At 48.8% G+C, this 21,631-nt stretch overlaps 1 protein-coding gene across 1 annotated transcript in view; it reads left to right on the top strand.

Moving 5' to 3' along the window:
* The first annotated feature begins 2,030 nt into the window (after positions 1-2,030).
* CNTN4 (contactin 4) overlaps positions 2,031-21,631 on the top strand; it is a 271,602-nt gene continuing 252,001 nt past the window's right edge. Inside the window, 1 exon segment of the mRNA XM_033071468.1 lies at positions 2,031-2,113. The gene's annotated coding sequence lies outside the window, so the exon portion shown is untranslated.

Raw genomic sequence — 21,631 nt, 5'->3', positions numbered from 1 at the left:
AATAAAAATAATCAAAAAGCGGGTGACCTGGTTTGCTTGCTCATTCAGGGGTGAGCTAAAGGTGTGCAGGGAAGGTGGCACAACCGAAAGGCTTTCCAGGGAAGCCATCTGTCTGCTCCCAGCACCGCCCTGCCTTCACCTTTCAGCTCTCATTTGCTGCTGCCTGCCACCCAGCCGAGGGTGGGAGATGTTTCCCCCGCTCCTGCCAGGATGCTGCACGCTCAGCTGGGTTCTGATGATGATGATGCATTCAATGCATGCTCCCTTTGAAAAATTCGGCAGCGTTTCCAGCGTTGATTTCCCTCCAGAGCCATCCCAGCCCAGATTGGCAGCGCCGTGCCACGGTGCCAGGATTTATGAGGTGACCTTGGAGACACAGGCGCTCCCAAATTGAAAATATGCTCAACTTTATTTTGGATTGCTGAGCAGGCTCCCCTCCTGTATAAATCAGGGTGAGATTACACAAATAATACACAACATTTATACAACATTTCATAACACGAGGGGATTCTTGCAGGCATGGCTTGAGTGCAGCGCTCCTGCCTCCTCTAGACTTTGATTTGCTCTTAGGCCCGAGTTTAAACTCTCAGTAGGGCTCAGTAAAGGCAGCACAGCCCATCCTGCCCTCTCCAGGAGCAGTGGACTGTGTGTAGGGCAGGTTGGACCTGATGATCCTGGAGGGCAGGTTGGACCTGATGATGCTGGAGGTCCTTTCCAGGCATGATAAAGGAGCTGAGCATCCCCAGGACACCAGAGGTACCCAAGCACTGCTCAGGACTGGGCCAACCACAGCTGGTCCATCAGCCTGGAGGTGCTCCAGACACCCCATGAAGAGCTCACAACCCCTTGGACCTGCAGAGCTGAGCCCTGCACGGGGTTCAGCCCCCATCCCGAGCTGCCCAGGGTGCTGCCCAACCTTCTGGGCGGATCCTTTGGGAGCAGGGAGCTGCTGTAAAGAGGCTCTGATGGATGGAGAGGAACCAGGAGGAGAGGGAAGCTGTGAGCAGCAGCGAAGCTGTGTGCAGCCCAAGCTGCACTAACGTTAATTGTCATTCAGCTTCTATCGACGTGCAGTTTATTAAACCATAAAGCAAGGCAGCAAGCACAGAGAGCAACTCCAGAGATAATTAAACATAATAAGGGTTTCACTTAATCCCTCAAAACCCAGGGGAGGCACAGTTAAGACTGAATACCCTCCTTGCACCGCAAGGCTTGTTTTTGCACAAGCATTTAAGAGCAGTTCCCAGGACAGGATTTTGGGACAGGGAGCAAGGTAGGTCCCACATTCACTTCTGGGTTGTTTTTTCTTTTCTTTGTACCTTTACATTAGGCTGCTTATAAAGCCTGAATTCATGACTTTCAGAGCGGTTTGTGGCTCATCATTTGCACTGCAGCAGCAGGCAGAGACCCCATGAGAGATCCTGAGGGTTTGGGAGCATCCCTGGGCACAGGGAGGGGCAGCAGAGCTTGGAGCAGCCGGGCTGGTACCCGGGTGCGCTGGGATCTCGGGCTCCTCATCTCCCTGCATTTCTTGGACGAGCAGGAACGAGAAGGGGATGAAAGGAGACGCTGAATGCAAAGGGTTGAGCGAGAGGCTGGCAGAGCCAGGGTGAGGAGAGGCTCCCTTTAAAGAGCAGATAATTACGGCAAATCTGGGATTAAAACCGGAGGGCAACGCGCCGAGGGGAAAATTAAAAAAAAAAAAGAAAAAGAAGCCGCGAGCGGTAATTTGGGATTCTGTGATCTCCCACCATAGAGGGACCGGGGATGGGGGAAAAGCGGGGAGGGCGACAGAAAGAGCCGGGAGCAGAGCAGGGGATGCCACCCGCGGAGCCGCGCACCCAGCGCTGCCGCACGGCACCGGGCGGGCACCGGCGGGGCTGGAAGGGTTAAAGCGGCCCCGCAGCTCCGCCGCCCGCCCCCCGCGCACGGCGGGGCCGGGGGTGGGGTCTGCGCGGAGCCCGCCCGGTCCCCGCCGCTGCCGCTCAATGCTGCGGCCGCGGGGCTGCGGGAGCCGCGCTCGCCGCGCACCTCGGGGCTGCGGGAGCCGCGCGGAGAGCCCGCACCCGCGGAGCCGCGCCGGGCCGGGCATGTCCCACCCTTCCCCGCACAGGTAAGCGCGGCTCGGCTCGGCACGGTGAAGGGGGAGGCAGATTTGAAGCGGGATTTTAAAAGAAGAATGGAATATATAAGGAATTTTTGAAGCAAGGCTGCGGCGCGGGGGAAGGAGAGCGCGGGAGGGATGCGGAGCTGGCGGAGGGGATGCGCGGTGCCCGCCGGGGTCCCCTCGGTGTCCGCGGAGCGCGGAGCGCGCTCCAGGGTGTGCGGAGCCTGGCTGCGGGCCCCCGGACACGGAGCGGGAGCATCCCCGGGTGTGAGCGCTGGAATATCCCCGGAGTGAATGCCGGAGCATCCCCGGTGTGAATCCGGGCGCATCCCCGGTGTGAGTCCGGGAGCATCCCCGGTGTGAGTCCGGGAGCATCCCCGGGTGAGTTCGGGCGCATCCCCGGTTGAGGGCAGGAGCGTCCCCGGGTGAGTACCAGAGCATCCCTGTGTGAGTCCGGTTGCATCCCCGGTGTTAGTACCGGAGCATCCCCGGTGATAGTGCCGGAGCATTCCGGTGTGACTGCCGGAGCATCCCTGGATGTGAGTCCGGGTGCATCCCTGGGTGTGAGTGCTGGAGCATCGCCAGTGATAGTACCAGAGCATCCCGGTGTGAGTGTCGGAGCATCCCTGGGTGTGAGTGCTGGAGCATCCCTGGATGTGAGTCCGGGTGCATCCCTGGTGTTAGTACCGGAACATCCCCGGTGTGAGTACCAGAGCATCCTGGTGTGAGTGCGGCCATCCCGAATGCGGGCGCGGGGATGCTCCCACCAGGCTGCTCCAGGCGCTCGCAGAACTTTTTGCTGGCTCCAGCCGCGTTCCCGGCTGGAGTTGGAGCTCCTTTCGCTTTCCCCAGGCTGCTGCTGCTCCCGTGTCGTGAGCAACATACCGCAGCGTGTTGTTTTATTTATCCCAGACAGGAGCGGCTTGCTCTCGAAACTACAAATTAAAGGATGCTGCTTGCATAACAAGTGGCAGTAGTTTGTATCTTACATACTAATTACCCGTCACCTTTTAGACTAAGCCAAAAGGGGCTTTTTTTCCCCGAGGAGGGCTCGTTCGATAGAGCAGTCTGATGTCTTGGAGCCACGTATTCCTCTCCCCTCTGGATTAATGTGGGCAGAGGATTAAGAGCCAGCATGCTGATGAGGCACCCTGAGGTGCGGGGAAGCAGGGCACGTTTGGCTGGAGGGACAAGTCCATTTTCGTGCTTGTGCTCGCCCATCCTCCGGTTTCCACGGCTCGGTTCAGGACCCGCATCCCAGCGGGTAAATCGCTGAGGTGGGAGCAGGGACTGTGGCAGCTCCTCCTGCGATGGTCGCGATACTCCGACATGCAGCACCCCGTGCCCCGCAGTGGGTGGGTGGCTGGCTGTGTCCCCGAGCTGGCAGGGAGCCCGGGGGGTGCCGTGATCCATCCCCGTGGCATCGTGGCTGTCTGAGCCCCTTCCCTGCTCCCTCCGGCTCCTGCAGCAGCTCCAGCCCAGGTGTGCAGGTGATGCTGCAGCCGGGCTGCACAGCCAGCACCGAGCCTGCCGAGCTGGATGCTGGGGGCCTGCACTTAAGGGGGTCCCCCAGCAGCTTTTTCTGCTGCTTTCCTGGCCGGAAAACTGAATTTTTCTTCTTTTCTAGACCTGAGGAGCTGCATTTTTACCCTGCGCTTATAAGTCTCTGAAAACTGCTTAAATGGCTCTTGAATAATCCTTCAAAGTCACCTCCCCTCTTTAATCTAATACCAAAAGGACTTACTTTACATGGCTAATCCCTCTTTCCTTGCTGTACAGCCTCATTTAGAGGTGTGCACGCTGCTAATTTCCCCTTGGCAGCCTGCTGGAGACAATGGCTTCCCCTGGCCAGCAGCAACCTCTCCCTCCCGTGCACAACTCTGGGCACAACTGAACCCACCTGGTGGCATTTTGGGGGGTCTCAGGAAGTGTCCCCACCCCAAACTCTGGGTGTGTTTCTAAACCTCACCTTCTGGGAGGCTCTGAGGCTCTCCTGCCCCAAACACCCGCAGTTCTTGGGTGGTGGGAGAGGAGGGTGTGCCTGCAGGTAGCTGGAGTTGAATGATCCTGGCAAAACTCTGCAGTTGGAAGGATTTTCCCATCCTTCTGCAGAGGAGCTGAGCTCTCTCCCAGCCCGTCTGGCGCTCCCAGAATTTTAAGCTTGTTCTGCTCTCCACAATGACAAAACGTGTGTTGGGAATGTGAATGACAGCGGGGGAGCGGCTCACCTGTACAGGCAGCCTCCAGGAAAACGGGCTGAGATGCTGCAGCCTCCCCAGCCTGGCTTCCCACGGTGAGCAGGGATGTGTGGAGCTGCCAGCCCCTCACCTGAGCCCGGCAGGGAGGGCTGAGAGGGCAGGTGTGTGCTCAGGGCTGGGAGGGGTGAGGGGTGACCTCTCCAGGGCCACAAGGACACCTCTGGTGTGGGGTGGGTGTCTCTGAGACCTCAGCCATCCTCTGCAGGGTGTCCTGGGCTCATTTTCCAGTGTTAATTCCTCCAGTGCTTGATTCCTGAGTGCTGATTTTCAGAGCTTTTATTCCAGAGGGAAGGACAGAGGCAGTTGCTGAGAGCCCACCTTGGCTCCCAAACTTGGACCTCTTCATGTATGAAAGTCTTTCTTGTTGCTATCCAGGTCTTTATTTACTGGAATTAACAATTCCTTGGTTTCAAACTCACTCCTGTGTTACCCCATCAAGGGGTAACCCCACATAAAATTTCTCCCAGAGATGCAAAACTTCGGAGTAATTTTGTCAATATTCTGGTGCCACGTGATTTATTTACCTTGGCTTCAGTTCTGTGGAGTTAACTCGATTTAAAAACAGAATATTTAAAACTCAGAGGTAAAGATGAGGCAGAGTGAAGGAAGGACAATACCCAGGAGATGGATAGATCACTGTGTTTTTATTTGCTCTTGTGGTCTGGTTTAATTCTGTTTGGTGAGCACTCTGGAGGGCTGGTTCCCATCAGGGCAGGGTGGGCACAGCCCTGGCGCCGAGCAGGCAGCTCCCGGGATGCAGACAGAGCAGGAGAAGCTGCTGCTGCTTAAAAATACTCTGCTGCCTTTGAAAGTTCATAAATCATCACAGCACTATTTTTAGCCCTGTTAGAACAGAGCAAGTCTGGGGTTTCTTCCCACACCTCCCCTGTGTGGCCTGGAATGACCTGGTGAAGTCTCTGCAGGAGCAGCTCTGCTCCCTCCTTTGATGTGGAGCTGACCTGGTGCCCAGCCCCGTTGTCACACTGAGCATTCAGCTCTCTTTGAAGAGCCTTTGGTGCAACAGTTGGGGAATTTTCCTCCCCGTTGGGAGTCTCTGCTGCTGGGTGGGTGAGTGATGTGCAGCCCCTGGCAGGAAGGCAATCACAAGCACAGCAAAGCGCCCTGAATCTCCCCAAACCCACAGATGTCAGCTGCTCAGGGCAGGCGTGCTGCCAAGGCTGACACTTGCACACATCCCCACCCTTCTCTGCCACTGCTTACTCCAGTGCAGACATGAGTGTCATGACAGGAGTGATTCATTCTTTTTATTATTAGGAAAGCAAACACCTAATGATGACACCCTGCTGATTTAGTGCTTCACGCCACTGCACAGCTCTTCCCTGCCTCCTCCTCCAGCAGCCACCAAATCTGGGGATACTCGAAGGAAATGTGTCAAATCTGTGTCAGATCTGCTCCTCTTCTTAACACAAACGAGCTTCACATTCCTGATGAAGCAGAGAGCAGTGTTTAGTGCACTGAACAGGGCTCTGAATGGGTGGATGTTGGGAAGTCACTCCACGCTTTGCTGTTCCCTGGGTGCAGTCGTTTTATCTTGGTGTGCAGGGTGAAAATTATCCCAACCCAGCACCAAGAAAAAGAACGAGGTGTTGGGGTGTTTTTATTGCTGGGTTAAATCAATGCAAGTCCAGCCCTCAGAACCATCAGGGTCAAAGCATTTTGAAAACAATCTGGTGGCTGTCACGAGCAGAGCTCAGCTTTGGGGAGGTGGAGCAGAACGGGGAAGTTCTGCCTCTGCAACATAAATTGGGATTTTTGCTTAGGGTCATAATCACAGCACAGATGTATGAGCATGTGGCCTCCAGTGAGGTAAGTGATGCACTTATTGCACTTCAGAAGGCCTCAAAAAATAATCTGCAACCATTTCACTTTCAAAATGGCAGGGATTTAGTTTAAAAATTGCATCAAAGTTTTCAAAAATGAGGCTCTGCCACTTTTGCTTCTTCTATTAATTCTTCCTCCAGCTCCCAGCTGCTCAGTTGTTGATGTTGTATTCCTTGGGGACCTGCTGGAGAGGTCTCAGATCTGGCCAGACATCCTCATCCATGTTAGGATTTAGCCAGTACCAAGTTCTCCTGAGATAAATTAAAGAGAAAAGAAAAGCACCAGGATGGATCTTCTCCACCTTTTCCCCTCTTTGGTTTTTGGGTTCAGTGAGACTCGACCCTCTCATGTGGAATTTCCCAATTCTTGTTGAGAGCAAGATGTGCTAGAAAGACCCCACAGTTAACCTGGGTTTTCTCCAGATTTCCAGCAGACCCTGAGCTGAGCTGCTCCTAACTCCAGACTGATTTGCTCTTCCAGGAGTTCTGTCAGTGTTGTATCTTTGCTGGCCTCGGGCAAAATCCGTGTTTATCATTTATTTATATAAATGTTTAGCCGAGGAAGAGATGTGGTGTTTAAGGCCAATTTACATAAGGCTTAGCAGGTCATTGCATTTAATTAGAGCCTAGGAAGGGGAAGGAAGGACATCCCGGGTGATTGTGGTGGAAAAACCTCTCTTGTGGAGGGTGATTTAATGTGAATAAATGGTGCTGCCCAGCAATAACCTACCTGTGTGATTTGAACCCATCTGTGAGTGCACTGCTTATTAAACCCCTTTCATTCAGATCACAGTCAACACTTCTAGACAACAAAACAGATTTGCATCTCTGTGCTCCCAGTGATGGGAGACCCAAAAAACCATCGAGGAGAGCCCCAGGGCTGCTGTCCCTGCTCCCTGGCTCCTGATCATGATTCCCATCCTCATTTTCACACCTTTCCAGCTATAGCTGGAAAACCTGGAGCAGAGAGATCTTTGTCCAGTTTGATCCATGGTTTGGGTGATGTCTGTGAACACAGGGGGTTCTGAACCTCACACAAACAGCTCTGAGGAACTTGAATCAAATGGTTTTTATTCACTGCTACCTTGCTCAGTGGTCATGAATGAATGGATGAATCCTTTTGGGCTGTCTCCCAGTCTTAAAAAAATAAATAAATAACCCCCCCTCTGAACAGCACTCAACTCCCAGCTTTTTAAAGAGTTACTTAGCATAAGAGCAGAACATTTGCCTAAGAGGGTTTCAGTCCAAGAACGACTTTTCATATTTAATTGATCTGTATTGTTCAATTAGGGAGATGTATCATGCCCTCTGTTGTGCATGTATAGCTGGAAGCAGAAATGAATGAAATATGAAGCACAGCAGAAGAGTGATTTCAGCCTGAATCTGCTGCCAGTGATGCACAGAGCAGGATTTCCACCCAGGCCTGGATCTGTGTGAGTAAACAGGGATTGTGTAAATTCATCAGTTACCTTTGCCTTACAAATGAGCCTGAATGATAACATTTATTCTTATTCTGCTCAGAACTCGGTAACATCTTTGTTCTAAATCCTATTTATAAACATCCCCAGCTCCTAACCTAGCTGTCAGGATTATCCCAGCGTGTTGTGCTTGTCTGGGAACAGCTGGATGGGGCTTCTGATCCCTGCCAGCTTCCCAAACTCAGGTGTGTGCTGAGCATCCCGGCAGTGCCAGGCACAGGCAGGAGTGACACGGGTCCCACAGGGTGGCAGCACTCAGCCCGCAGCTCTGATGCCATGGAGCATCCTGGAGCACTGGGAACTGCTCCATGGCCTGGGAGCCAGGGGAACAGCCTGGGAACAGTCTGGGAACAGTCTGCTCCATCCCCTGGGATAGGGCAGTGCCCAAAGAACACCCTGCTTCATCACCTGGGATAGGGCAGTGCCAGGGAACACCCTGCTCCATCCCCTGGGATAAGGGATGAGCCAGGGGAACACCCTGCTCCACGGTCTGGGATAGGGCAGGACAATTCTTTAAGGGGATTTAACACCTCTAACCCCAATAGCTGCACTATAATTTTCTCAGCATCCCTAATTCTGAGGAATTTACATAAAAATGCATCAAATTTCTCTGTGGAATACTGTGTCATTGTCAGGGCTCTGTGCTGAGTGTCCCCCTCGCTTCCCTGCTTCTCCCCCTGTTGTTTCCCTGTTTCCTTGCCCAGCCTGGTGCAGCAGCTCCTCCCACGTTTTGGCTGACAGGTACAGGGTTTGTGGCTGGCTCAGCATCACCCTCTGCCTGCTCCTCCCCAGCTCCTGTGGCTTCCTCACACAATGATCAGGAGAACCAGAGAGTTCCTGTGCTGCATGCAGCACATTGCAGAAAGTGCTGATTATCCATGAGGAGTGATTTTAAACGTTGCAGGGATGTGTCCATGAGCAGTGCCTGTCCAGGGAAGCTCTCCTGGGAGTTCTTGGCACAAGGGGTCACTTCTCTGTGCCACTCTCCTTCCCTGGGGACATGCAAAGGCTTTCTGGGGATGGACATGTGTACAAGGAGAGCTTGGTGTTAATCCAGTTCCTAAATCCACAGGGCTGAGTTCTCACGGGATCAGGCAGGTTTGTTGTGGCAGGCAGGGATGGGGGCTCGGGCAGGGAGGATGGAAGGAACTGAGCATCCTTCCCTCTCTGCCCTGGGGCCCTCAGCACAGAAAAGCCTGGGAGCTGCTGGAGCAAATCCAGAGGAGGTCACAGAGCTGCTCCAAGGGTGGAGACCCTCTGGAGCCAGGCTGGGAGAGCTGGGGGTGCTCACATGGACAGGAGAAGCTCCAGGGAGAGCTCAGAGCCTAAAGGGGCTCTGGGAGAGCTGGAGAGGACAAGGGTTGGAGGGACAGGACACAGGGAATGGTTTCTCACTGCCAGAGGGCAGAGATGGATGGGATATTGGGAAGAAATTCCTTCCTGTGAGGGTGGAGAGGGGCTGGAATTCCCAGAGAAGCTGTGGCTGCCCCTGGATCCTTGGAAGTGTCCAAGGCCAGGTTTGGAGCACCCTGGGATAGTGGAAAATGCCCCTGGCCATGGCAGGGGTGGAATGAGATGAGTTTTCAACATTTCAACCCAAACAACTCCATGATTCTGTGATGATTTCAACAACATTTTCATATCCCAACCCTTCCCATGGAATATGAAATTATCACATCCCACATTGTTCCCCCATGGGAAAAGCAGGTGTGGAGCAGCACTAGGAGTGAGGCTGGCCTGAGCCAGAGAACTCCTCTGCTTAATTCAGTGTTTAATGGGTCTCTTCTAATTGCAGATTTAGGCAAGAAACACTGGTCAAATACATCTGAGAAAGGAGTGCAGAACATGGCTTGACTCAATATTTTCTCTAGTCAAGTGGAAAAAAGGAAGCCTCATACAAAAAAAGCTGGAAAGGTCAAACTAATTTGTACTTGTGTGATAATGGGTAATACCTCTATTGTTTATGAAGCCTGCAGACTCCTTCCTGTGCTAGGCACTGTCATCTATCTGATGGTGATTTGGAGAAATTAAAAATGAAGCAGCAATTGTTCCACCCTCTGCGTGCCTTAAGCTGCTTCGGGTGAGGATTCCTTTGAACAGTTCTCTGCTCTTTATAAATGAGTCGAGGTGAAATTTGCTCACTTCTCCTGACTGCTGCGGCTGAAGGAAGGAGGTGGTTTTAAACAAAAAGGAAAAATTAACACTGAGTGAAATAAAGGGGCCAGGAGACTTGCTGCTTTGTAAGGCCTTTACCAGAAAATCAGCTCGGGTGGGGAGCCTGAGGGGTCGCACACAGTGCCGCTGTTCCCGATGGATGAGCCAGAGCAGGAGCAGGAGCAGCACAGCTTTGTCTGCTCAGGCACAGCTGGGGCTCTGTCCTCATGAGAATCCAAAAAAATCTAATTTTTGCTCTTAGTCCAGGGTCCCATATTGGTAGGGTGCTGTAGGTCATGGCGACGCAAACAAAGCCAATCAGGATGATAAATTCATGTTCTGCACTGTTTTCCCAACCTGGGAACACTATCCTCAGTTCCAGATATCATTTAGGCTCGTTGTTTTAAGGGGTTTTTAACTCCGAATGGTGTCCCAGTGTCCTTTGCGCCCCTCTCATTTGCATATGGATCAATGACGTCACCCTCCTCACAGGTGCCATCTCAGGGCAGCAGCAGCATTACCCAACAGAAGGGAAAGGGGACTTGGGTGAGACAATTGGGGACTGGAACAGAATGGGGCCAATAATTTAACATTACCAATTAACATCAATTAGGAATCAGAGCAGGGTAAAGCCTGGAACCCAACATTAACAATTAACATGAAAACTGAAACTTAGGAACTTGTTCCTAACACTGAGGTTGACAAGAGCCAGACTGAACCCCTGCCTGTGTCTTGCTGCTTAAGCATTCTGCCTGTGTTCCTCTGCTTCTTTATTTTGCTGCAGTCCTTTCTGTTTATTTACTGGGCTAAGTGGGAATTTCATATGCATGCCCAGCTCCTGCCATTAGAACTGGGATTGGTGAGCTCCTAATGCCCCACAGTGCTGCCTCCCTTATCCAGGTGGGTTTGCAGCTCCTGGAAGCTGTGTGGGGAATTTTCCTGGGATTCTGGTTCCTTTGCAGGGAGCCACACTGCACAATTTCCCATGGGACAAAAAGGGAACTTTGTGGGGAGTCCCTCCTACCCTATGCTCAGCACCAAATGGGAGCTCCAGAGGAATTCATGTGCCAGGCTTATCTCTGAGACATTTAATATCTGGAATGATTTAGTAGATCAAATTCTGGAGTTCTGGGCTGGCTGTAGCTGCATCTGTCATTGTTGCAGAACCTTGACAGTGAACAAAAGGTGCTGCAGGGAACCATAACTCACCCAGCAAATTAATGGGTTCCCAGCCTTGCTTGCTCAGCTAAACGGAGCCTGGGAGCTGTGGGGTCTCACTGGCCAAGGGTTTTCCACAGAAATGGTGTGGGCATTCCCAGAGGGATGGAGAGAGCACAGCCCTCGAGCCAGCTGGCTGGGACTGCTGCTTGCCACTCCTGGTGAGAGTGGGGATAAAATCCCTGCAGCCTGGGAGCTCTTCTGGGAACATGATGCAATTGTTTGAAAGGATTTTTTTCTTTTTAGTGAGGGTTTACAGTAAAAAAAAAAAAAAAAAAAACAACAAAAAAAACCAAAAAAAAACCTAACCAAAAAAAACACAAAAAAACCCCAACAACTTTGACTGAGAAAGTTTCACCAGTTTTAGTCATGTCACACTGTGAGCACAGGATGGCCAGGGACACTCACAGGTCACCAGCCACCACTGGTCATTTTTGTCACTGTGAGGAGATGCTTGACCACCTTCCCATTAGCAGGAAAGTGCTGGAGCATCCCTGGAGGGATTTAAAAGCTGTGTGGATGTGGCACTTGGGGACATGGGCGAGTGGTGGCCTTGGCAGTGCTGGGAAATGTTTTTAGAGGGTTTTTCCAACTGGAATTCCATGCCAGGTCATCTCTTTAGCTGTGATTTTACTCTTTCTCTTTTTTTCCTGGTTCTGCCTCTCCTGCTGATGGATGATCCCAGTTCCTGGGAAGGTTCCAGTCATTTTGAGTTGCCCAATTCCTTGGCATGGTGCTGGGCAGGGTGGGATGATGCTCTGACCTCAGGGTGTGTTCTGAGCCACTGGGAAGGTGACCTTGTTTGCATCCTGGAACTTGGATTTTGGGCATCCCCAAGCCCTGTACAGTTGGTACAGTTGGTAATTACCTTAATCACCCTGCAGGGCTTGGAAGATCCAGGTAGATCCAGGCCCAGAGAAAGCTCAAAGGTTTCTGGTGTCAATCTGTAGTTTTGTGGCCCAGCCAGTGCTCCCAGTCATTCCCAGTTTATCCCCAGAGAGCAGCACTGCTCCCATAGCCAGCCTGCCATCAGCACTCACTGGATCTCAGAGCCATTTCATTATTAGGATTATTATTGTATTTTCAAACCATTACCTAAAATATGGAAACACTGCCCCTAGAAAAGTGGATTATCCTTTCCTCGACAACTAATTTTATTTCACTCAGGAAAATTTGATTCAGATTTCTGAAGCATTGCCACTAAGCAGCTTTCTGAGCAGAGCTGCAGTGCACGACCAAATTAAATCCATGTAGGGAGAAGGGAAATGTTGTTGTTGCAAGTGTCCAAAGGGGTTGGAATGAAAATAATCTCATAGATCAAACTTAAATTGAGTTCAGATATTACGGAGGGAGCTCAGCTCTGTACCTGGAAAATCCCATCTGTCAGAAATAAACTCAGGGGACGCATTTTAAAATGGAATTTCTGGTCCTGGACCCTCCAGCTGCTCTCTCTGGGATGTCAGCCCCGTGTGTGGCAAAGGAGTTTAAGCTGTGTGAATCTACTCAATAAAAACAAACAAAAAAATTGAATAAAGAAGGTGGGGGAATGTTCTTTGAGGATTTATAAAACCCTCCCCAAGCTGCACCAGCCTGAGGTGGCAGATTCTGTCTCTGAGTGACTTTTGAGTAAGTTTGGACTAAATTTTGTCCAAACCCAGCATCTCCAGGAGAAAATGCCTCGTGAATTCTACAGTTTGAGGAACCAAACAGAACTGGTTTGACCCTTCTCGCTGTAGGCTGTGAATGGAATTCAAATCCCAGGTCTGGAATGATCCTTGTGGGATTCTCCTGAGCTGGTTCTGAGCTGTTTCACTGGAGATGAACAACTGAGATGCACAAGATGCTCAGAGATACTGAGATATTTCAGTACAGGAATTTCTAGAAAGTTCTACGTAAATTCTTTGAATTTTAGGGTACTGAGCAATTGGAAGAAATAAGTTTATGGCAGAGGAGGAATTTCAGCACTGACTTCTTTCCTTCTCCCCTGTGGATTGCATCATAACTCTGTCTGATGCTTAAAAGATTTAATTATTTTGGCACCTGTGGTTTTGCTTTAGATCATTCTTTCCCAGCTCATGGGATTCAGGGTCTCAATGAATTCTTGCTTTCAAATAACAAATATCTGGGAATGAAGATAGTTTTTTTTACATGCAATCAAATGCGATTTAGCTGACTAAAACATTATGAATAGACCCAAGCACTCACACAGAAATTCTTGACAATATCTATATGAAGGTAATGTCATCCATTAGCATTGTGTGAAATATAAAATATCATCAAGTACTTAAATCCAACTGCAGTGAATCCTCTGTAACTTTACTGGCAGAATCTAAATTTAGGAGGTAATTAAATTCCCTGGAACAGAAGAATGCATTTCTCCCCTTCTTGTAAGGACAGAGATTTGGAGTGTTAGCTATACTTCTATTTTTATATCATTGAGTAGACTTTTATATAGATAGAATTATATACTTGGTTTTTTTTAAAAAAAATCTACATCTGTATTTAGGATCTCTGCCCAAAGTCCAGCTCAGACCCCTCTGTGATGCTGATGGGGGTGAAAGGGAGAATTCCCTGCCCAGCCAGGTCTGGATCCAGCCCTCCATCTGCTCAGAGCATCCAAAACAGCTCATTTCACCCCAAAATCAATTCAGGCATTTTCTTTCCCAGCCATTTCCCTGCCCCAGCCTCTGGCTGTGGAAAAAAAATTCCAAATTCCAGCTTCAAGGCTGTGGTGAAATTAAGTGTGGACCCAGGATCAGGGCCAAACACTTTAAATAATTGATGGACAGCTTGATTTCTTTAGCCTTGCTAAAGTAAACCGAGTTTCAGATGAGCAGGAGCTGACTTAGGTGTTTAGTTGGGGGGAAAAAAGCTCTTTGAATTCACTGATTTCCCCCAGGATTAACTCAGTGCTAGGGAAAACAACTTGAGAGGATCAGAGAATGGTTTGGGCTAGAAGGGACCTTAAAGATCATCTGATTTCAGGGACAGGGACAGGGCAGGGACACTCACACTGTCCCAGGTGGATCCAAGCCCCAATGTCCAGCCTGGCCTTGGGTATTCCAGGGATCCAGGGGCAGCCCCAGCTGCTCTGGGAATTCCATCCCAGCCCCTTCCCACCCTGGCAGAGAAGGATTCCATCCCAAAATCTCACCCAACCCTGCTCTCTGGCAGTGGGAAATAAATCCCCCTTGTCCTGCCAATCCAAACCCTTTTTATTCTGTTTGGATTCTTTTGTAGGGAAAAAGAAAAAAAGAGGAATCCCTCTAAAATGAAATACATAATGTGAAAAGGGGAAAGCAGGAAAGTTGTCATTGCCTTTTGTGAGCTGAAGTTGGCCAAGGACCCCAAGGCTGTTTTGTGTAATTTTTGTAAATTTTTATAAATAAATAACACAACTGGAATAGCTGCATTTCCCACAACACCTGCCAGGGTGTGGGAGTGTGAGACAATGCAAGAGGCAAAGAATTCAAAGTTCCTGACCCAAATATTGTGTGATTCGAGAAGAAAAGGCAAACAGAGAGCGAGCCAGCCAACAGCAGGAGGAGAAGCAGCTAATGAGAATCCACGGTTTGATTGCTTAATGGGGCTGTGGTCTTGAGGCTGCTCTGGAGGAAGGATGTCCTTTGGACAGGCAGGATGTGCAGGGAAGTGGAATTAGTTCCCTGCAGAAGGAGCAGGAAATGTGTCTGTGTTGGGGGCTGCTCATATTCCACTGCTGCAAATGGCCCCATCTATTAGCTGGAAATAGCAGCGGGGCAGACAGGGCAGAGTTAGGCTGGGCTTAGCAGGGAGGAGCCTGAGGAGAGGCAGGGACGTGCTGGAGTTCAGGGGAACTTTCTGCAAACTTCCCCTGGAGTTCTTCTGCTGGTGGAATATCAGTGAAACAGGACACTCCTGAGAATTCATTTATGGGACTGTTTGTTTTGACACAAGAGACCAAATTCTTAAAAATTCTCAGAGCTGCAGAAGTGGTCAGAGCAGCAAATATGCTTTGATCCCAAATGCCTTTCCTCCCTTCTCTCTATTTTTTTATAATCCTTTTGCTCTTTGGGTCATATTGAAAGTTTAAACACTTCCTTATCCTTTTCTGAATCTGAACTTGTTTAGAAATGATAAAACTTGTTTAGAAATGATGACAAGCTGCCTCTGAGGTGGCTCTGATGGCTTTGGGAAGGCTTTGGGAAGGATTTGGCAGTGGCTGGGCTGGGACCAGGGCAGCATTTCCAACCCCCAAACCTGATGGGAAATTGGGAATCCTCAGTGCCAGCCCTCAAACCCTCCCCGTGCTCACCAGGCTGCTCACACAAACACAAAAGCACCGGGAGGTTTTTGTAAGCCCGATGTTCCTGGCTGGAAATGAATTCCTGCTGCTGTCACCTCATTCATTATCCTCCCCAGGCAGGAATAGGTGATACAACCTTCTGCTGTGAAGGTCCTGTGGCTGCTCATCTCCTCAGCCACTGTCACTCACCCCTTCACTCCTGAACCTGAGCATTCTGTATTCCAGCTGCTGGGTTTGATCCATCCATCACCTGCCAGGGACTTGTCAGAGACCCTGGGCACTTCCAGATGTATTTTCCACGCAGGTCCTGCCAGAGGAGAGGAATATTAAGCAGGGAGGGTTGGGTAAAATCACACACTTGCTCTGGTTTTGCAGTTCTTCAGATTAGCCTTTTTCAGCACTTTTCCCTCAAAAGAGAAGCTGAGAATTTGTAATGGATAATTTTGGATTTGTGAGGAGTTTGTGGGTTTATTGCTATGGATTGACAACCACTCCTGTCTCACACTTTAAAAAAACACAGGGAGAGCTCTGCCCCCCATTATCCAAATAAAAGGAGGGTGAAACTTTGCCCACTTTACTTCTTCAGTCGAACTTGATGATCAAGCTCAGGGAGAGGTTTCTGTGGTTCACACTTTCCTTTTTCCAAGGAAAGCTGCTTTCCTTTGTGTATTTGCTGCTGTTGTGTTTAATGGTCACTGTTCTGCAGGTTTAGCAGTCACTCCCCACACCTTGGAGCTTGAGAATAAATTTGCATATTTTAAATCAACATTAACAGGGAAAAATCCATTATTTGCCTAGGGCTGCTATGATTTTTTTTTTTTTTAATACTGAAATGCAGGTTATGCTGCAGGATCTGGTCTGTTGTAGCAGTCAGCTGTGTTATTTGATAACTCAGGTATTGATTCCTTACATCACCTGCTCCTTACTCACTGATTATATTTCATTTCTGTTCCTTCTTCTTTTGTAGAAGTACAAAATGAAAACCTGGTAGCAGTTGCTGGCTTTATTCATTTTCCTTTTCCCTGGTGGAGCCTCATGGATTACATTCCTTGTCTGTTTACCAAACACTTTTTCTCTGCCTTTTTTTTTTGAACAGGAAGATTCTGACTTGGAAACACTGAACTTTTAATAGAGATTGTGTTAATAATTTAATAATTCTTGTAGCTAAACTTTGTCCAGAGGATGCTCCATCCCTGGAAGTGCCCAAGGCCAGGCTTGGATCACCCTGGGATGGTGGGAGATGTTCCCTGCCCATGGCAGGAGGTGCAATGGGACAACCTTAAGGTCCCTTCCAACCCTGACCATTCCATAATTCCATGATCCTTACCAGCCAGGATGGAGATGAATTTCCAGCATCACTTTCTGCATCTTTTCCTTGATCCTGGGAGCCCTGGGATCCCATTCCTGCTGCCCAGGACCCTCCTGGCTCAGGCACTGGGCATGGACCTGCCAGGATCCATCTCCTCCCACCTTGGAATCTGATTTTAATTTCCATTCCCTCGGGAGTGAAAATGTCAGGGTGTCATCTCCAGAGCCTGTTCCTCCTCTGGGACTTCTCCAGGTGATTTTTGGTCAGTGGTGGGAGGCTGGAGCCCAGGGATCTGCCCCTCCCTGCCCTCCCTGCTGGCTGGAAAGCCTCCAGTCATTGCTTCTTGCATTGTTTCATTTCAGCCCCGTGCTGAAATCCTGCTCTCTTCTTCCATCTGAAGTAATTAATTAGTCCAATTTCCATTTTTAAATTTAACTCGAGCTCAGGAAAAAAAAAAAAAAAAAAAAAAAGCCAGCCTTGCCAAAGTGCTGACATGTGTTTTACCAGAGATTTGTTAGGGAAGTCTTTAAAAATAATTCCCAGATAAAAGTCAAGTGCAGCGAACGAAATGCTCGAAAAAATCTGAAGTGGCCCTGAATGTTTCGTTTGTGTGGATGAATAATGGAGAATGTGTTCTGGAGGGAAACAGCATGCGAGATTATTATTATTATTATTAATTTTCCTTAAACCTCTTGGCTTTGGCTGTGCTGCAGGAGGTGTTTAGATTCTCTCAAAGCAGCGAGGTCTGGAGGTGAGATTTGGTGGAATATCATCAAACTCCTCAGCTCCTGGGTGACCTCACACCTTTGCTGAGCTGGCACCTTGGGGGATGTCACCCCTGGAGTGGCACAGGTCACTGACCACACATTGAACTTTTATCCACTTGCTGCGGCTGAATAAGGACAAAGTGTGAAAAATCAGGAAGGAAATGATATTCCCCACCTCTGTGTTTAATCTCCAGGTGGCTCCATCCAGAGCACTCTGCTGTCCTCGTTAGAGCTGTCCCTTTGAGTGACTGTCACCGTGCCCTGACAACACTTAAACCATTACCTCGTTAAATATTGCCTGCTTAAAACACATCTCGGGGTGATTTGACAAATGGCTTTCTCCAGTTTAATGTGCAAGAGGAGCTAAATGAGTTAGTAAATGTTAATGTGGCCATGTTCTTCCCAGATAACCAGTTGCCCTTGGGACAGTATCAATAAGTGGCATTTATATGATATTATGAATGTGTTAATTATGCGTAGACAAAATAACGAGTAAGCAAAGGTCAAGGACAAACGCAGTTCCCCCAGAAACAGCATCAAAGAGCTCCTAATATTGAAGTCATTACCATTATTGAATATTCAGTGTCATTTAAATTATGTGCATCTTTTTCATGGCTTGTTTTTCAGGCCGCAAACCGAGCAACTTCAAGGGCTGTGCGAATGTTTTGTGCCAAAACTCAGCACAGCTCCAGCAGCAGCTGGGCTGCTTCTCTCCATACCCTGGTGAACTGCCAGGTGGAATTTGGGATTGATTTCCTCCTGGAGATGTAACCTTGTGATGCTTTTTGCTCGAGATTCGAAATGAAGGCAATGAAAACGTGGCAGTGCTGGATGTTAAACTGCTGAACCTTGAAACTCGATGCAAATCAAAACAAAATGCTCTGGAGACCGTAAATACCCAACTTTGCCCCAGCTCGCTGCTCTGCTCCTTATCAAAGTGCTTTGAAAAAGAACAAGCTGGAGAGCTCAGCCTTTTCCTCCCAGCCATGAGGATAAAGCCCTTTTTGGCAGGGAATGGTCTGAAATCCAGCGGGTTTTGTGACGTGAACTCAGCTGATCAATAGGGCCATTAATTAGAATTAAAGGCTCAGCCATGATTTTTACTTTTACATATTGACATCTGGCAAAACAGTTAAAAAGTCAATAAGGGTCTGAAAGTTTCTCTCAGGTTATTCAGCAAGGAGCAGCCTCCTCCATCTCCCACAGGTGTCTGGAAAAATCTCCCTCCCAAACAAGATGCTGCTCATGTATGAAATATTCATGTATGACATCAAACCATGCTGCACATTATTTCGGTGCAGTAGGCCAAAATTAGATTCACATTTTATTTTGCTTATAAATGCCTGTCAGAGCTGCTAAATCAGTTTGTCTCTGCTGTCTTGAAATGGTGTCAGTTTGAATTTCCTTCACGCTGCATATTGTTTTGGGCAAAGGCACATTCCTTCTCCATCCTAGATGGAGTGCCTTGTGCTCTTGAAATAAAGCTGGAAAAGCCCAATAATTAAGATTATTTTTAAAAAACCCTCTCTGGGGTGGCAGCTTGGTCTTTTTTAAGGTGATGGAGAAGCTACCAAATGCTAATGCATTGTGATCTTTGATTTTCCCCACGTGTCACTCTCTGGATTATTTGATGGTTGTGGGGTGTGTGACAGGGTATCCTGGGCTCTTGTGCTGATGGAAGCAGAGATGAGCTTTGAGCAGCAGATTCTGAGGAAGAATCAGAGGATTCAGTGGTTGAAACTCCCCTGGTCCAGGGGGGATCTGCATCCTTCAGGCTGGGGAGGAATTAGGGCAGGAAGGAGGAATTTGGGCTTTGTCTGAGCTGTCTCAAGGCACAAACCCCACTGAGCAGCCCTAACTGGGGAGGCAGAGGAATTCATTCACTCTCAGCTTTTTTGGTGCTCTGATACCTCATTCATGCATAAATAATCTCATCTTAGTTATCCTGATGCTAAAAAGAAAAAAAAAATTTAAAAGCTGCGTTCCCCAGTCTGCCAGATATTTACATTGGAAATATCCCATCAGAGGAGCAGTGCATGCATGAAAACATCCATTATTTCCTCTCCTCTCCCCCGGGTTCCTGTCTCCAGCCTGTGCCTGCAGCTCCATCCCTGCAGGCATCGCTCCCAGCTGTGCCATGGTCTGTGGGGACAGGGCACATCTCCTCACCAGCCACTTGGGTGGATCTTACACATTTTTTGTCATTTAAAACCAGTTTGAGATCTCCTCACTAGCCACTTGGGTGGATATTACACATTTTTTGTTATTTAAAACCAGTTTTTCAGATCTCTTCACCAACCACTTGGGTGGATCTTACACATTTTTTATCATTTAAAACCAGCTTTGAGATCTCCTCACTAGCCACTTGGGTGGATCTTTACACACTTTTTATCATTTAAAACCAGCTTTTGAAACTTTACCTTTCCTCCTTTCCCTCTCTACCCTAAGTGTGCTGCTGAAAGTGGCAAAAGTGCCCCTGCCTTGTGATTTTTTTATTTCCCTGGATTTCCCTTGGTCTTTCAGCATAATTCTCTTGAGTTAATACCAGCAGATTTTGTGAGGTGAGGGTGAATAGTTTGTGTAAAGTGAAGGTGAATGGTTTGTAAAAGGAGGAGTACATGGTTTGTGATGTTGCTGTTTTCACACATTAGTGTGTACCTGAACCGGCCATTCCCCATGATGAGCTCCTGCATTTTCCATCAGGAAAAACCTTCCAAAAATACCTGAAAAAAAATCTCCTGAACCATTTCTCATACAGAAATTGTTCTTGGAGGTGTTTTGCTCTGGTTGCAGCAGCCCTGGAGCAGATTTGTCACCATTTCCAGCCTGAGGGCTGGTGTTGGATTTCTTGCTCAGGTCACCTCATTTTTTTTGTGTGTCTCTGTATTTTCCTGCCTGCCTTTGTGGGTTTTTTTTGGTCTATTCCTTTGGGGTGTGAGAGTCTTTGAGCTTGAACAATGTGACTGATCTGAGCTGTGTTTTCATCCAATGATAAATAGTTAATTTTGGAGGCTTAAGTTGACAGCAGAGCCACCTTGGAGTGTCAGGCTGAGACTTTGGTTTCCTCCTCTGATCAGATAAGGAGCAGATATTTCCTGTAAATCCTCTCCCAGTGTTCCAGTCCCACCATTAGAGCATTAAGTCAGACACACGACACCAAATTTCACAGTCATTCCTGAGGAAAAAAAGCACATTATATTTTTTTAATGGGCTTCCCAGGACTTACTTTGTTTCTTCCCAATGAATATGAATTCCAGCGAGTTCATCTGAATTCTGACCTTCAGCTTCACAGAATTCTGGGGGCTCTGAAGCAAGAATGTGGGCTCGAAAATGATGAGTTCTCCACATGAATGCTGCCTTCTGTTCCCATGAAATCCCCATGGAGTGCAGGAATAAAACTGCTTTAAGTGCTCCAAAATCCATCCGTGTGTTTCTTACGAACCACTTACATCTCACAGAAATATATTTTTTTTGTGTCAACATGACCTGTGCCAACCTTTTCCTCTCCAAATGGCTTTGTTTGGATTGTGTGCTGCCTGTGGGATCATCGCTTCTCTTGATCTCCTTTTCTTCTGACTGCCAGGAAACGCCAGGCAGGTCCCAGAAACTTCTCCTGACGTGCTGCAGCAGCCTTCCCCAGCAACCTGGCTGAATAAACATCCATGGAATAACTGCAGAATGCATTCGGATTCTTTGTATTTTGATTTATGTTCTATCTTCCTACCTGTGCATCTCCCAGAGTAATTGCCAGTTTTTGCCTCCCACAGAGAGATATAATAGAGCTGCAGAATAAGTGAAATGTGCTCTGTTTCTCTCCCTCTCTCCCTTTTGTAAAGGAGCCTTTCTGTTCTCACGCTCATCATTTGCAAACTGAAAATCAGCCCCTCATTGCCAGCTGGGAATGGATGTTTGGATCTTTCTGTGGGCCCTGTCCTTGTGGCACTGCCAGCACGGGGACACCTGGGCACACAGCCACTCACTCCCCTGTGTGACAGCAGGGTGTCCCAAATGAGCAGGGAGCCAGGAGTCCTTCCCAGGGCTGGTGTCCCCTGTCCCAGAGTTCATGTCCCCTGTCCTAGAGCTCCTGTCCCCTGTCCTAAGCTATGTCCCTTGTCCCAGAATTCTGTCCCCTGTCCCAGAGTTCATGACCACTGTCAGGGTTCTTCTCCCCTGTCCCAGAGCTCCTGTCCCCAATCCAAGAACTTGTGTCCCCT

Source organism: Catharus ustulatus, chromosome 13, assembly GCF_009819885.2.
Source record: "Catharus ustulatus isolate bCatUst1 chromosome 13, bCatUst1.pri.v2, whole genome shotgun sequence".
NCBI classification, from domain to species: domain Eukaryota; kingdom Metazoa; phylum Chordata; class Aves; order Passeriformes; family Turdidae; genus Catharus; species Catharus ustulatus.
The sequence above is the reverse complement of the archived record's forward strand: the minus strand, read 5'-3'. Positions and strand labels throughout refer to the sequence as shown.